The sequence below is a fragment of the Embiotoca jacksoni genome, unplaced genomic scaffold, assembly GCF_022577435.1.
Source record: "Embiotoca jacksoni isolate LCO1_2020_lvr unplaced genomic scaffold, fEmbJac1.0.p SCAF_3, whole genome shotgun sequence".
NCBI lineage: Eukaryota > Metazoa > Chordata > Actinopteri > Embiotocidae > Embiotoca > Embiotoca jacksoni.
In genome coordinates this window covers 5662773-5677139 of record NW_027185381.1, presented here as the reverse complement: position 1 = coordinate 5677139, position 14367 = coordinate 5662773, and positions in this window count along the sequence as shown.

Here is a 14367-nt window from a genome sequence, read left to right as displayed (position 1 = left end):
ATATTGTCTAAAGTCAAGATTTAGTTATTATATTTTCACTGTATAGGCAGGCTAAAATTAAGACAACCATGTTAAATCAAGCTGCCATAAATTCCCTTTTTGCCCCACTTTAGACAGGTTTTCTCTTTCCGTAGTCTCTGTGTGCTCTGTTACAATTTACCAGAAATGTAATGTCATACCTTACCATGAGAGGCTCTCTAAATTTCCTTCCTCACCCAGTCTGTTTAATAATATAATTTATAACCGTTGTGGACGGACAAAACGGGTCCTGAAAGAGGCGTACGCCGCTCCCCAAGAAAAAGTAGGGATTTATACAAACAAACTTGATGGGAAAATGTGTGCACCAGTAAGCAAACTGCGACCCATTCAAACACACGTTTTGGAAAATTGGCGACACAGATGGTGAGGTGGGGAATTGAAGCCAGATTTTAGAAATTAAATGTGACATATCTTGATACATATAACTAAGCTTTTAACATTAACATTCTAACCAGCAGAGTAATTTTTGCTCGTGACCTATAATTATTACACAAGCAACTTTCAACTGCAAAAGATAGAAGCAAATCTAAATCTCACATTTAACTCCGCTCATGCTGTCTCACCAACAGGTTCCTTTTCACCGCGTTAACACTGCAAACTAATCATCATCCTTTATAAAAATCCAAGAAAATATCAAAATAGCATTAGACTGAAAAACTGCAAATTCTTTTTCTCATATTAGTACTAGTTTAATGCAGTTGTTGCGTGTAAAAGTGCTTCCACTGAGCTCTCAGGTGCACAGAGCGCAGCATAATGGATACGTGCTTCACAGCTGGCGACATGTTTTCTTGTTTTTATGACCCCACTGCTGTGGCCACCAAACAAATATGAGCTTCATATCCTCCACATCGTCCACAATTAACCAAAGAACCACTGACGCACATGGCTAATTTTATATGCATCAACCTTTATAACATGCTTTGCATTGACCATTTATGGTTGAATGTGGGCATGCTGAAGGCGGGATATGAGGCCAATCTACATGAGCACATTTCTACGTGGATTGTGATTTAGAAAGGGAACATTGCATGTAGTAGAAAATAGCGTGGGCAAAAAAAAAATTCAGATTTATAAAACAGTGTGCACGCCATTTTCTGCTTTTCTGCATTCATCCTTCTACACAGTCTACGAAATCACCTAACTATCCGTCTTATAATCCACTTGCCTTCAGAGCAGCTTCACATTATGTCATTAGTCTTACAAGATGCTGAGCCGCCTAAATTAATTACACCTATTCTCTATTGTTGATGCCTGCCTGTCACCAACCTTAAATCTTCTGACTTTTGTAATTCTTCTGGCTTTTTTTTTCTTTCTATTACATATATTTTTAAGGGTGGCACACACTGTCGCCCCACAGTGAAAAGGTTCCGGATTCGATCCCTGGGCCTATCTGTGTGGAGTTTACATGTTCTCCCTGTGACTGCATGGGTTCTCTCCGGGTACTCCAGCTTCCTCCCACCATACCATCAGGTATGAGCATTGGATAATGTTTATATGGTTTGTATTGTTTTGTTATGGAACCAGAGCATTTCATTCTTTAACTGCCAATACCTTCATGAAAGTTCCATGTTTGCTTTCCTACCCTTCTAATCATCTCATCATGGCCCTTTTGATTTATCATATAGCCCCTAACATAGTGCCACTGACCTGCAGTGTGCCCTTCTCCAAGCTCTGCTCTGGTAACATAGCAACAAAAACCATATAAACATTATCCAAATAATGAGTGATGTCACGCTCCTTCATTAGAATATCAAAGTGACCAACAATAACCTTGACACACCATTATGATTCGAAACCACAACATACAATGTGTTTGTTAAAGGGGCTCTCGGTGGACAGCTGCTGTTACTGCTCTCTCCACCCACACAAAAACAATTAGGATGAAGTTAGCTTGACATTGGATATTGGATCTTCAGTGGATATTTGTTGTTTCGCTTTCAATAATTTGTAAAGCAAACGATTAAATCCACAGTAATGAGCACGTGTGATTCTTAGAAACGGAAGAACGATTTACAACCACTGGTTTCAATACTTGAAGTGCCACCCACAGATAAGTTCACAGTTCTCTGGGGCTTGATGAAAGACATTCAGGGAAATGCAGGAAATCACTATTGAGCCAATTGGTACAGATGACTGACTTTAATACTGTAGGAGATGCGTTTTGCTGTCACACAGCAATTATTCTACATGACACATAACAGCTAGTCAGGCATACATTGTTTCTACAACATTTCAAAATTAAAAAATATATGATGCTTTAATAACATGTTAAGTACCCATAGTTATTGTGGTTCACTTTTTAATAACAAACAACATTTCAATGTTAATGTTTTACATTTACATCAGCTGTATTAATTCTGTATGTCTGCTCACACATCGCTGTCACTGAGAAAGCTGTCATGAGGACTTTGCACATACTCTGTTCACAAAGATTTACTCTGAAGGGGGAACAATTTTACAATTTTATCACACTGCCATCAAAAGTTGAAATGTATCCTACAATTTTTTTGTGTCATGTACATTAGGTCCTCAGAGGAGACAATTTATTCACATTCCCTTTAAAAAATTGGCTGATCTTGATGGAAGGGATAAAGCCGTGCATACCTTATTAGCACGGTTTACAGTTCACAGTTGCATTTATTGGCAATTAATTGAACAAAAACATTAATGACACAACATTCCTGTCAGGGGTAACAGCAAGTTATGTCACTATTATTGAATGTAAGTACAGAAAAGAAACACTTTCAACATGTAGCTTCCATTTTTACTGGCACTGTTTACCTCTTGAAACTTGAAGGCATGATTTTGACTTTGTGCATGGAACAATAAAGGTAAGGCTGTTCACAGATGCAACCACAATGGAAATACCACTCCAACAAATTTGAAATCAAAGAATTTGAAATTTGAAATAGAAGGAAGCTTGTAACTCAAATGAGGCAGCAACAAAAATGGATGAAAACCCATCAAGTTTACAAGGTAAAGTTTAGATTTAGACCATGTGGATTGCAAGAAAATACATTAAAATAATGGTGTTTGCTAAAATTATTTCATTTCAGAATTTTTTGCAAATTCTTTGAATGAATTGATGAGCAGTTTTGTCTATGAAATAAAAACATGCTCATCCCAGATGATGTCATCATATATCTTGTTTTGTCCAAGCAACATTTTAAAAGTCCCAAACCATTCAATTTATAATCATACAAAACAAAAAAGCAACAAAACTTATTTCACTAATTTGTTGAAAAATGTGTAAAACAATGAATTAATAATCAAGATAAATGATCTTTTTCTCAATTAACAAATCATTTTCACTCAATCCAGTTCACATTACTCTAAAATTGCACAAGATATCTGGTATATTCGTAGCATACAGTAAGTGAAGAAAAAGAACAATCCCATCTAACAAGCTGTGAATACAACTAATATTACAGCGTCATACTTTTCCATGTCCAGAACCTATAAATCACCATTGGGAGGACAGAGAGTGTTGATAGGGTCACAGTAGGGTGATATACTCTATAAGGCACTGCTCAATGTTGGGTACCTCCCAGTCAGTTAAGGCCAGGCCCATCCAGATAAATCACTTCCTGAGGAGAAAGGAAGACGAAACAGCACTTAAGTCATTATCCAACTGCAGCCTCCTGTAATGGCTCTCAATCTCCAAATCTAATCAGTGGCTTGCCACCACAAAGGAGGCTCGCCACCTGATTAAATGCAAGTTCAAGTGGTAGAACTGGTCTGACTTTGTGGTTTTACATTAGGCAGAGCAGGGACAGTGTTTAAACACCTGGGGTGGAGTATTCACTGGGATCAGCAGGAACAGGTTGGAGTGGAGGATATGTGGCTTCAAGCAGGTGCTAACACTCTTGAACATGTTCTATCTGTTAAACTAGCAGAACAAGTAACTGAGTGGAAGGTCATGCTAACATTTGGGGGAATGTCATCATTTAGGAAAGCCTGTAAAATGTCAAGGATGTGAGGGGGGCAGGCTACAATTCTAGGCGTTTGCCGTTGTTCATCTCAAGACATTAAGGAGATTACATTCAATTGTTGAAACCTTAAAGCATCAATCAGGGGCTTTTGGCATCACAGTGTGGGAGGGATGTTGGCCACCTCGCTCATACTGACTCACTGTCTAAATCCCTGGGCTTGCTCGTATCTACTCCACATTCATTCAAGAAAAAGGAGCAAACAAGAAAATGAGACCTCTCAGCAATCGATAGCTAGACACTTACAAATGCTTTAGAGGTCCAGAGTAACACTAAGGAGACTTTGTGCTTCTGAAAAGTGCCTACTGTGGGTCCTATTCATCACTGTTACACAAGAGTGAAGGAAGTGACCTAACTAGCAGAAGTATGGCTGAATTGGATTTGTCTGGCGAGAGCTATTGTTTGTCATCCCCGCCAGCTCGACTATATAAAACAATATGAGAATAATTTCATCATTCATTTCATCCACTGATATTTCTAATAAAAGGCGAGACCTCTTGCAGATCTAGAGCCTGATGCACAAAAAGCTCAGCTTGAGTCTGAATTAATTTCATTATTGGGACCTCACGGATTAACCTTATTGTTGTGTTGAAATGCTTAAAAGTAAGTAGTATTTGTATGAGTAACACTGAAGTTCCAAGTGACCACTACATACATGGATTGACTGATGGTTCACTAAAACTCCCCAGAACACCAATTGGCCATTCATAGCTTAGTCATTTTATCAATTATTTCCTAACTTTTTCTGACTGCAAAATCAACAGTTGCTGGCAGGAAAAATTATGCCTGTTTTTTGTCTACCTCAGTCTGAAATCAAATAAACCCTTATTTGTGAAGGTAAATTTACCAGTTGGGATTGTAAACTGTACAAACTACAAAAGGGGAAAGCTTGAGAGATGTAGCAACAGAATTATCCCTTCTACCTGTGTAGAGCCCAGTTGAAATTAAAACCTGATGAGCAGACACTTGATGGGACATAACTTGTAAACCAATACTTCAAGACATCAGGATCACCTACACTTACACAACAACAAAGCACAGTGAAGGTGCCCTTTTAAGTTACCAATACTGTTTGAAATTTTGTGCATTGCAACTGTTATTTTTGCTTGCTAAAATAACAGTTCTGATGCATGCTAAAAAAAAATGTGGAGTGACTCAGATTGGTGCTCTCTCAAAAGCTGGGCAGAGGCAAGCAGTTCCTCTGAGGTATCTTAAGGAAACTTGGCTCTCGTCTTTGGAGTCATTTCAGATTCAATCACACTTGATCAACTTGGACCGTATCCCGTGGTATTTATAGAAAGTTAAACGTTATGCGGTTATAAAGCCTGGCCAAGACCCAAGAATCTGCCATCATTTCTGCCTCTGCAGCAAAGCTGAGAGTTGAACATTTCTGGCTCTTGGTGTCGCTCAAAGAAGCTCGAGTTACAGGATAACTTAGAGGCAAAATCATCATTAAAACAGGCAAAATAATATCCATTTGAAACCATTTGTTTTACCCAAAGCAAAATTTATACAGTGCTTTTTAGCAAAGATCTAAGCCACCATCTCTGTCTTTTGTTGTATTGCTTTTTTCTTTAAAGTGCAGAGTCCTTTCTTGCATCGTCTTTTATGAAAAGCTCATTTTTACTCAGGCTTTTTTCCACCATCTTTTATGATCATTATAGTATTTCTTTGCCATTCTTCTTGTACTTTCTGCTGCCTAAGACAAGTTTGCCATGTGTCTCACAAAAGAGTACTCATCAAAAAGAGCTTGTTCTCCTTTTCAGAGGAAAATATCTCAAATTGTAGACCATCAAATTCCTGACCCCTGAACCTCTTCTTTTCTGTGTTATGTCACCCTCGTTAAGGTAATTCAGTCTACTAGTTAATGGTTCGGCCGGCATGGCAATGAAATTAATATGGTGTATTCAGCCGTTGCATTTTTTTTTCTCTGCCAACAGAAATGGGCTAGTTTTTTCAATCAGTCAAATGCAGTTAAAAGCACCCTTCACTCATAAAAGCCATTATTGTTACATGATGGATCCTGAAGCACAAGAGGCCATTAATGGAGTTTAATGAATAGATTAGCCAGAGCAGCCAGGTGTCTCCAGAACACTTGATCACACGCCCACCAAAGCTCCAAATTGTGCCATAGCCCTTCATTTCACCAGTTGATGTGTGTATGAATAAAAAAAATTCAGCATTTTTTAAGACAGAAAAGCTTTCTGGCGATATCAAAAATGCTAAAATTCTGTCCTGTAGAGCCTTGAAATCTGATAAAGAAAGGCATCCCTGAAGACATACAAAAATATCTACACTCGAGAAGCCATTTCATTGAATTTCCACAACAGCCAAGTCAAAAAGTCAAAAAGCCTAAATATCAATTTGAGCTAACCTTTCACTATGACCCAGACAGCGTACAAACTGTTTGCTGAAATTCTTCAAAACTGTGAGTATTGATTTGCAGGCCTCCCTGTCCTAATTTGCTGTCATGCTTGCTCTCCTGTAACCAACGATACATGATGACGTAATGTCAGGATGAATTCCACCATCCAAGCTGATGACATGATCACATAGCAATGGCCCTCACAAATCAGTGAGGCTTTTTATAGCAGCCCATAATCATTTAAATCAGTCACGCATGTCCTTACTAAACCACAAGCTTCATATAAATTCAAGATTAAGCACACAAAGGTCACATCACATGAAATTTAAATAGAAGGGGATCTTTGAATTAATTTTGACAAATTTATCGAATGTTTGGCTGTCCTCAGTAAACTGCATAAACTCCCTGCTTCTATCACTACTGAAGAAATTGCATCTTCTATATTTTATAACTTGCAGGCTATCTGTGTAGCTGTCCTGTCCATTCCTAATTGAAGAATGTGTTTTTCTATGTTTACATCATTTTGATATAATTGTAATGCTAAAAAAATGATTGGATCTCAATGCGATCTCAATGGGTGTGTGCAAACTCGTAAAGAATTTTCAAATTTCATTAATCTGTGTGTTTATTGTGTGTGTTATATGGAGGGAATGAAAATACTTTCATTTGTGGGTAAAATAATTAAATCTGCATATATTTTGGCGAGTGATGTATTCATTTGCTGAGGTAATTTCCGGTCAGTGCAGAACTGCAGTGTGCAATTTGAAACAACTTACCCTGTCAAGATACCTGCATTACATAGGTAAGAGTCCCAAGATGCAAGAGCACTATTTGTCAGTGTACCAAGAGAAGTATGTCATTTGGAACACAGCATTGTACTTTTGCTGGCCAATTGTGATCCAATCTCGCCAGGAGGCATGTTGATGCAAGGTGGAAACAGGGTTATAGACTCCCATTCAAAAAGCATTAACTTCTCTTGAAATACAAAGTCAACAATTTTCTTGTCATTATGGTGTCATTAGCTAAATTCAATCCTTTTGATCCGTGCTTTGGTAAACCTTTAAAAAATAATTACATCATAATCGCATGTTTGGCCTCAAAGAGAGGTAGGCCTTTGGGGTTGTACTGGTTTGATTAATATGCCTGGGGTGTAGCCAGGTTGCCAGAATATGTGGGCGGGCATCTCTGTCAGATCCACTCCTCGCTCCTCTCCAACTCCAACTATGGTCACCTGTGCCTCCAAACAACCAAGATGGAAACATTCAAATCCCAGAGTCGAGGCTTTAATGTGGCAGTTCACAAACGAATGGCCGGGCAGACACTTGTTTTTGTTGTGCACAAGCGGGAGCAGATTTGGTTTTTAGCATAATATTAATCATTATCAGAGATAATTTAAATGTTATCAGAGATAATGATTAATAGTGATACAATTATTGAAATTGATTAACAATTAAGGGGCACCACCCTGGTAACAGGGACCAATAACCAAATTGTCAATTCAGTTTCATCAAGGTGTGTTTATCTTTAAGTGAACAGTTAAGTTGTAAATCTGTGCACTGATTTCACAGTCCAGCGTTTACCAAACAGTAAATCATGGTGTTGAACCATGTGGTAATCACACTTTTATCAGGGAGGAAAGCACGTGGACTTGGTCTGTGGTTCACGGCCCTAGTCTTTTAACTATCAGAAGTACAAATTATTGTCCTAACACTGCTTTAGCACCACCAAGTGCTGCTAGAGTTTGGCTCCAAACAGCGTCCGGCTCCCTAGATTCCCATTCAACTAGTCTCATAGATAAGTCAATAGTCAATAGATTTTTAGTTAAGTTATTTCAGTTTTACAAGCTAAAGTCATCCCTTTTTATTAGTTTTCTGGTGGTCCATCTGAAAATAATCTCTACATTAGAAAATAAGCTTTAAATAGCTTCTTTTTTTTAGGAGCGGATCTGTTTGATTGACGAGCCTGTGGCGCAGTCAAGTTACAACTATCGGTGGGCGGGAAGTAGTATCATCGGGTTTCCAATCAGATCGAGTCCAATTCACTGCCCCCCACCCCACCCCCCACCCCTCCCGGCTCATCCATACATGGTCACTACAGGCTCCAAACTGCTCAGTACTAGCTAGGTGGTGCTGTCAAAAATCTGATATGTCACTGTTTCTTTGTGGTCAGGCTTTGTCTTTCATGTAGGTATCTTCTTTGTTCTCCATCTCTACGTGGTCATGTCACCCCAACAATTTTGACAAGATAAAAATGCATTTAATTATAATTAATTGCCACAAGGACAACCTTAGCCATTCTGGGGTCACTGAGGATCTGTGGTCTCCAATCCATATTGCATGATTTGTAAATGAATTGTAAATAGACTTTAAACATCAAACTCACCCAACGAGGAATGGGAATACATTAGTGACTTCACTGTGAAGTTCACTGAACTGAACTTCACGAGTCAGAAATCAGGCTGATGTATCACGCAGCCGACTGGCTTTCTTGTCATACTTTCAGCTGCTGTGAAATACATCATTGTCTTGAAAAAATGTAATCATGAACAACAACAAAACCAGAAGGTGACTCATAATAAGGCTAAGCTGTAGGCTTCTCCCAAATTCATCCTTCTCTTGCTATCATCAAAAGATGTGTCATCATGGAAAAAAGAATGACAGTCTGAGTAACTTAAATCAGTCATCAGGTTTGAGTTGATTTGTGTTATTGTTTTATTTATTTTTTTGCTGTGGTTGTTGTGGATGTTAATTTTTTTTTTCTTTTTTTTTTTTGCTGCTGCCCAAAATAATTTGTGGATATTAAACACATCCAGTGTAGTGCTAACCGACAGAAGACAATGTTCTCATTTCCAAAAGTGACCACTCTCATTACAACATTAGTCTTATTCCAAAGCTGCAGTGCTAGATGAGCAAATGCAATTAATGCTTAAACATTTGCCGGTGAGCCAAAAGTAATGATTGGATGTCTCCGCTTTGTAGGCTTGGCATCATCAGATGTTTCTGCATTGACACTCACAAAGGATGACAAATGAACGAGTGGTTCTTGTGCATTAGTTTTCAAGTTAGTTCAGCCTCTGTTATCATCAAACATCTTTACAGTAAATGGCTGCATTTTCCTGCTGCCAAGCATGGTGAAGAAAAGGATTTGTGATTTGAAATGACTAACAGCGATGGAGGCACAGCTGATCAGTGTACTTATATTTGAATTATATGAACAGTAGTCAGTGTTGTAATTTTGCTTAAGGATTAAATCAAAAGTTAGATCGAAACCCAGCGGAACCTAAAGAAGAACATTGAGTTTGAGGGTGTCAATCAGGACAGTCCATCAGGAGTGAGACCTTGTTTTAGGAATTTAGTGCTAAATCACTGGTTCACTCACTTGCTGACCTGTTTCCGATTTTACAACCAGCTGTACTTAGACAGGATTAATGGTCTGTCCGGACTGTTTGATATGTGGGTAGTTTTGGAAACTCCCCCCACACCTCACACCTTTTAGATGTTGAACAGCAGGTGTCCGTGTCATCTGTAACCTTCAGAAATCCACAATTCAACAAGTACGCCCACTCTACTCAGTCATTGGTGAGAAAACAGGGAATATATCAACTTCTCTCTCAAACTCTGTTTAGCCAGATAAGAATCTAAAGACAGTTGTCTGACTCGTCATAATTTCCCTTTGAAGCTTCATGTAATAGTTTAGTTGTTGCATTTCTTCCTACCGTGACTGAGCCATGTTATTGTGTTACAGTTGACAAATTGGAGACATTAGGATCTCAGTTTATGCCTGAATTTTTCTTTAAATCCATCCAAAATTTCTCAAGGTTTTTTACTCTGTGGTGGAGAGGAGGACGCTGAACAAACTAATGTCCATATTGGATAATCCTGTCCACCCTCTCCACCACCTGCTGCAGGGACAGCGGAGCACTTTCTCTGAAAGATTCCTCCAGCTCCGCTGTCACAAGGACAGATACAGGAGATCATTCCTGCCCACTGTAATAAGACTGTACAATAAATCACCTCTGGCAAAATCCATCACAGTACAATAACACTGTTGACTGTGTTTCTTGGTTTGTTTGTATATAATATATATAGATATATACTGTACTGTATATATATATATATATATGTTGACTGTGTTCTTGGTTTGTTTGTATATAATATATATAGATAGATATAGATATATAGATATATATCTATATCTATATCTATATACATATAGATATAGATATACGTACTGTATAAACTGTGCATTTTATATTTTATATTTTTTACTGCTATTTACTGCTATTTTATTGCTTTTCTATTATTATATTCTATTCTAGTATTTTATTCTATTATTTCTATTATTATCTTATTGCTTCTGTATGCTGCTGTAGCAAACAAATTTCCCCTCAGGGATTAATAAAGTAAATACCTACCTACCTACCTACCTACCTGTTCTGAACAACAGTGTTGGATCAACAGACTGATGCACCAATGACAGACAACCATCATTAAAGCCCAAACTCATTAGTTTGGAAACATCCAGTATCCCACAGATTTAGCCTCACACAGATGTAGTCTTATGAGGTGCAAATTAAACAACCTGAATGGAAAGAAGAAAGAAAAGTTAGTTAGAATGTCTTTAATTAATAACACAAAGAGCCAACGCTTCGAAAGGGAGGATATTTGCAGTATACTTTACTGTAGCCAAGTGAGTCTAAGTCGAGTCTCTTCAGGAAATAAATCCTCTATTCATCTCAGTGTACATTGCATTCTGTTTTTATTTACATTTTACAGAGCGTCCCAACTTTTTTGGAAACGTGGTGGTATTACTGATTCATTGTTGTTTTGGTACGTGCAAGATTTCTTCTGTCTTTCTTTCTGGTTAAATTTTACAGACACAATAACAATAGCAGAGGGATTTTCCCGCAGCTAATTTTGCAGTCAGTGAATGTCCTCCTCTACGGGGTCCAGGAAGGTCACCTACGAGTGCATTAACTGACAAAATTAACTGCCCTGAAAAGTCTGACTGCGTTTTGTGTTATACTTTATGCTAATCACTTTTAATAGATTTCCGTATCATGTTATGGTTTAAAACTTTAAACTCTCTACCACCTGTGCAATCTGCTTTTAAGAAAGAGTTTTAAAACTTCTGCTGTGTTTGCTTTGGTCAAATGCAATCAGAACATTAAAATAATGAATTCTGGTACTGTGCCACTGGTGTGGGTGCATTTCCTGGCATTAAAACAATAAAAATGATGGATAGGAAAATCCTAATTCGCCTACTGTTCACATAATATGAGAAATCAACTTCTTCTAGGGCTGCATTTCCTTTTGACAGTGAAGAGCATTTTTTTCAATCACAATTTGAATGTGACTGTAAAACCCATATCTGATGCTTACTGGCATCAGGTCGTTTTAAGCGAACCTGTTACTGTTGCATAGGTCATTCTACACCAAATGTGTGGTTTGATACTTCTTCACTTGATATTCTGAAGTGCAGACTGTGCAAAAAGAGTCAATCTAGCTGCTGATAATATTAAGAGCCCTCAATGTACTGCATTTTTTTTTTAGCCAGAAAAAGCCTGTTCAGCCATTTGCCACTGAGGTGCTGCATAAGCGCTTTCGTCAAGCCCAGGAAACTGACGGCAGCAAACAGGATCTGCAAGACTCTCTCCTCACCTCTTCTGTCACACGTATGCACTGGCTTTTTGCTGTATGGAAATGTTAAAGTCAATGACGACATGCAGTATTGAGACCCATAAAACTTATCGATGGGAGGGGCTGAGATGGCATTCCTCCGTTTGCCGTGCGGCTGGCGACCCCTGACCTGCCTTGTTATAGGATAGCTGCCAGCTTAATGCAACCTTGGCAGAGCCGCCACCTTTCCCACCCATTACTCCAGTCATTTTTCAGGCTAAAACACAGCGCTGATCTATTTTAAGCAACAAGGGGATGGAATTTGTGGATTTTAAGTCACTCAGGATGAAAAATTATTTTATAAATTAGTAAAATATATGCTGCTCAGGTAAAAGATACAACAATGTAAGTTGTGTTATTATCAAAACAGCCAGGAGGTTGCTCTGTTCCCATGTCATTAAAACAAATTGTAAACCATGACTAGTTTAGAGGTATGGGTGCACTCACACTCTCTTCTACTCCTTAAAACACTGTCTGCCTCGCCACCACGTGTGGGTCCACATTGTGGCTCGGACCCATCACACAGTGACTCAGGCTGCTCTCCATTTGAAAAATTAAACAGAAGAGGAGGGGGGGCTTTGGCAGAGTTAAATGAGGCCCCCAAGAAAGAAAAAAAAAACATGCTGAGCTCAGCACAGCTCCTACAATCTCAATCACAAAGGAAGAGGTTGGCGTGCTGATGTAATGGCCGCCGCGGTGCTGCCGCTGCCTTGGCAGAGGAGGAGAGCTCGTCAGCACAGTCCTACTAATTCACCCCTCTTTCCCTCCCTCCCATCCTGGATCAAGGGTACATCAGATATCATTAACAGAGGAAAAAAAAAATTGTGAGCGTTGGCCAAGAATAAAAACAGACACAGGGTATTGGACATAGGAGAGGCATTTAGTGGACATTTATCTGACTGCAGAGACGCACATCATGAAAAAATGACAGAACACGTTGGGAAATGAAAATTATTTCCTGATGTCCAACAATTTGTGGAGCCACAAAGGAGATGTTGAAGTTTGGGAGAGTCATTACAAGCTCGCTGGTAAATACACCACACACCTGTCAGCATTGGTCCACTTGTAGAGCTGCTCTACAATTGTATAATATCCAGTTGGATTCAGTAGTTACAGATATAAATGGAGGGGGTCATGCAATTATTATTAAAGTTGAAAGGAAAAAAATATTCCTGCTATACACAGTTATGATTCTTTTTTTTTTTTTTTTTTTTTTCCTGTAAATTACTGAATAATTCTACTTTTATCATAAACAAATCAAACTGAACTGGTTACTGCTGATTAGCAGACATAAAGTATGTCATTATGGTGAACGGTGGTAAACTGACATTGAATAATTTGGAATGGTCACAAGGAAAAAAAGGTTGCGAATGAGTATTACAGTAAACCAATAAAGCTAAGACATGCCAGCAGAAATTACCCATTACAAGCACTGAATCGTCTGGGATTTATCTGAAAGAAAAATCCTTAAGGAACAGGAAGAAAGAAAATGTATTGACCAGAAATGTCTGGCTCTTACCCAGCTAATGGAATAGGCAATGGGATTTTAAATTTGTGTGGTAGTACACCTTAATCACAAAGGATATAGCTTCATCATCTGATTTTGATCATGATCTGATAAGGACTTGTGAAATGACTAAGATTTTTTTGTTGTCTAAAAGAAATAAAGCTATGCCATGCAAGAGACATTTAATTAAATTTTTCCCATTTAGTGGACTTTTCCAAATAGAGAAATTTGCTGAAATAGGTGAACATAGCAGAGAAATTTGATACATTCACAGGTTCAGGAGATGAAATGGGTGGCTGCCAATTTAAAGACTGTAATTTAAGGCAGTTCAGCCAGTTTCTCTGAACTTGGTGGCACTTTCCTGAAGACAGGAATCAAGATGAAAACTCCCTGTGCCATCTGTGCTTCGCCCAGAAGTAGCATCAGTGGCAACTTCATAGATAATAAATAGGCTGTTGACTTTGTCAAAATGGGACATTTTACTTATTTTAGCCCAGTTTGCTGTCTCTAAAATCTGTTTCTAAAACCTAATTTGTCTTCGTCTAGTTTATCATCTATGAAGAAAGATGGTTCAGAGAAGTGCAGTGGATGACAAGTATTGACTGAAGTGCTCTGTGGCACAGAAATAACATATGTGAATTATTAAAATGGGTGGCATTTACCCTTAAAGGAACATTGAAAACACATGAACTGCAACTGCCTGCCTTTTGAAATATATATATATATTGGCTACATGACTGCTTGGATTCTGTTTATTTTTTTATGTAGTTTAGTTCATTTGACATTACA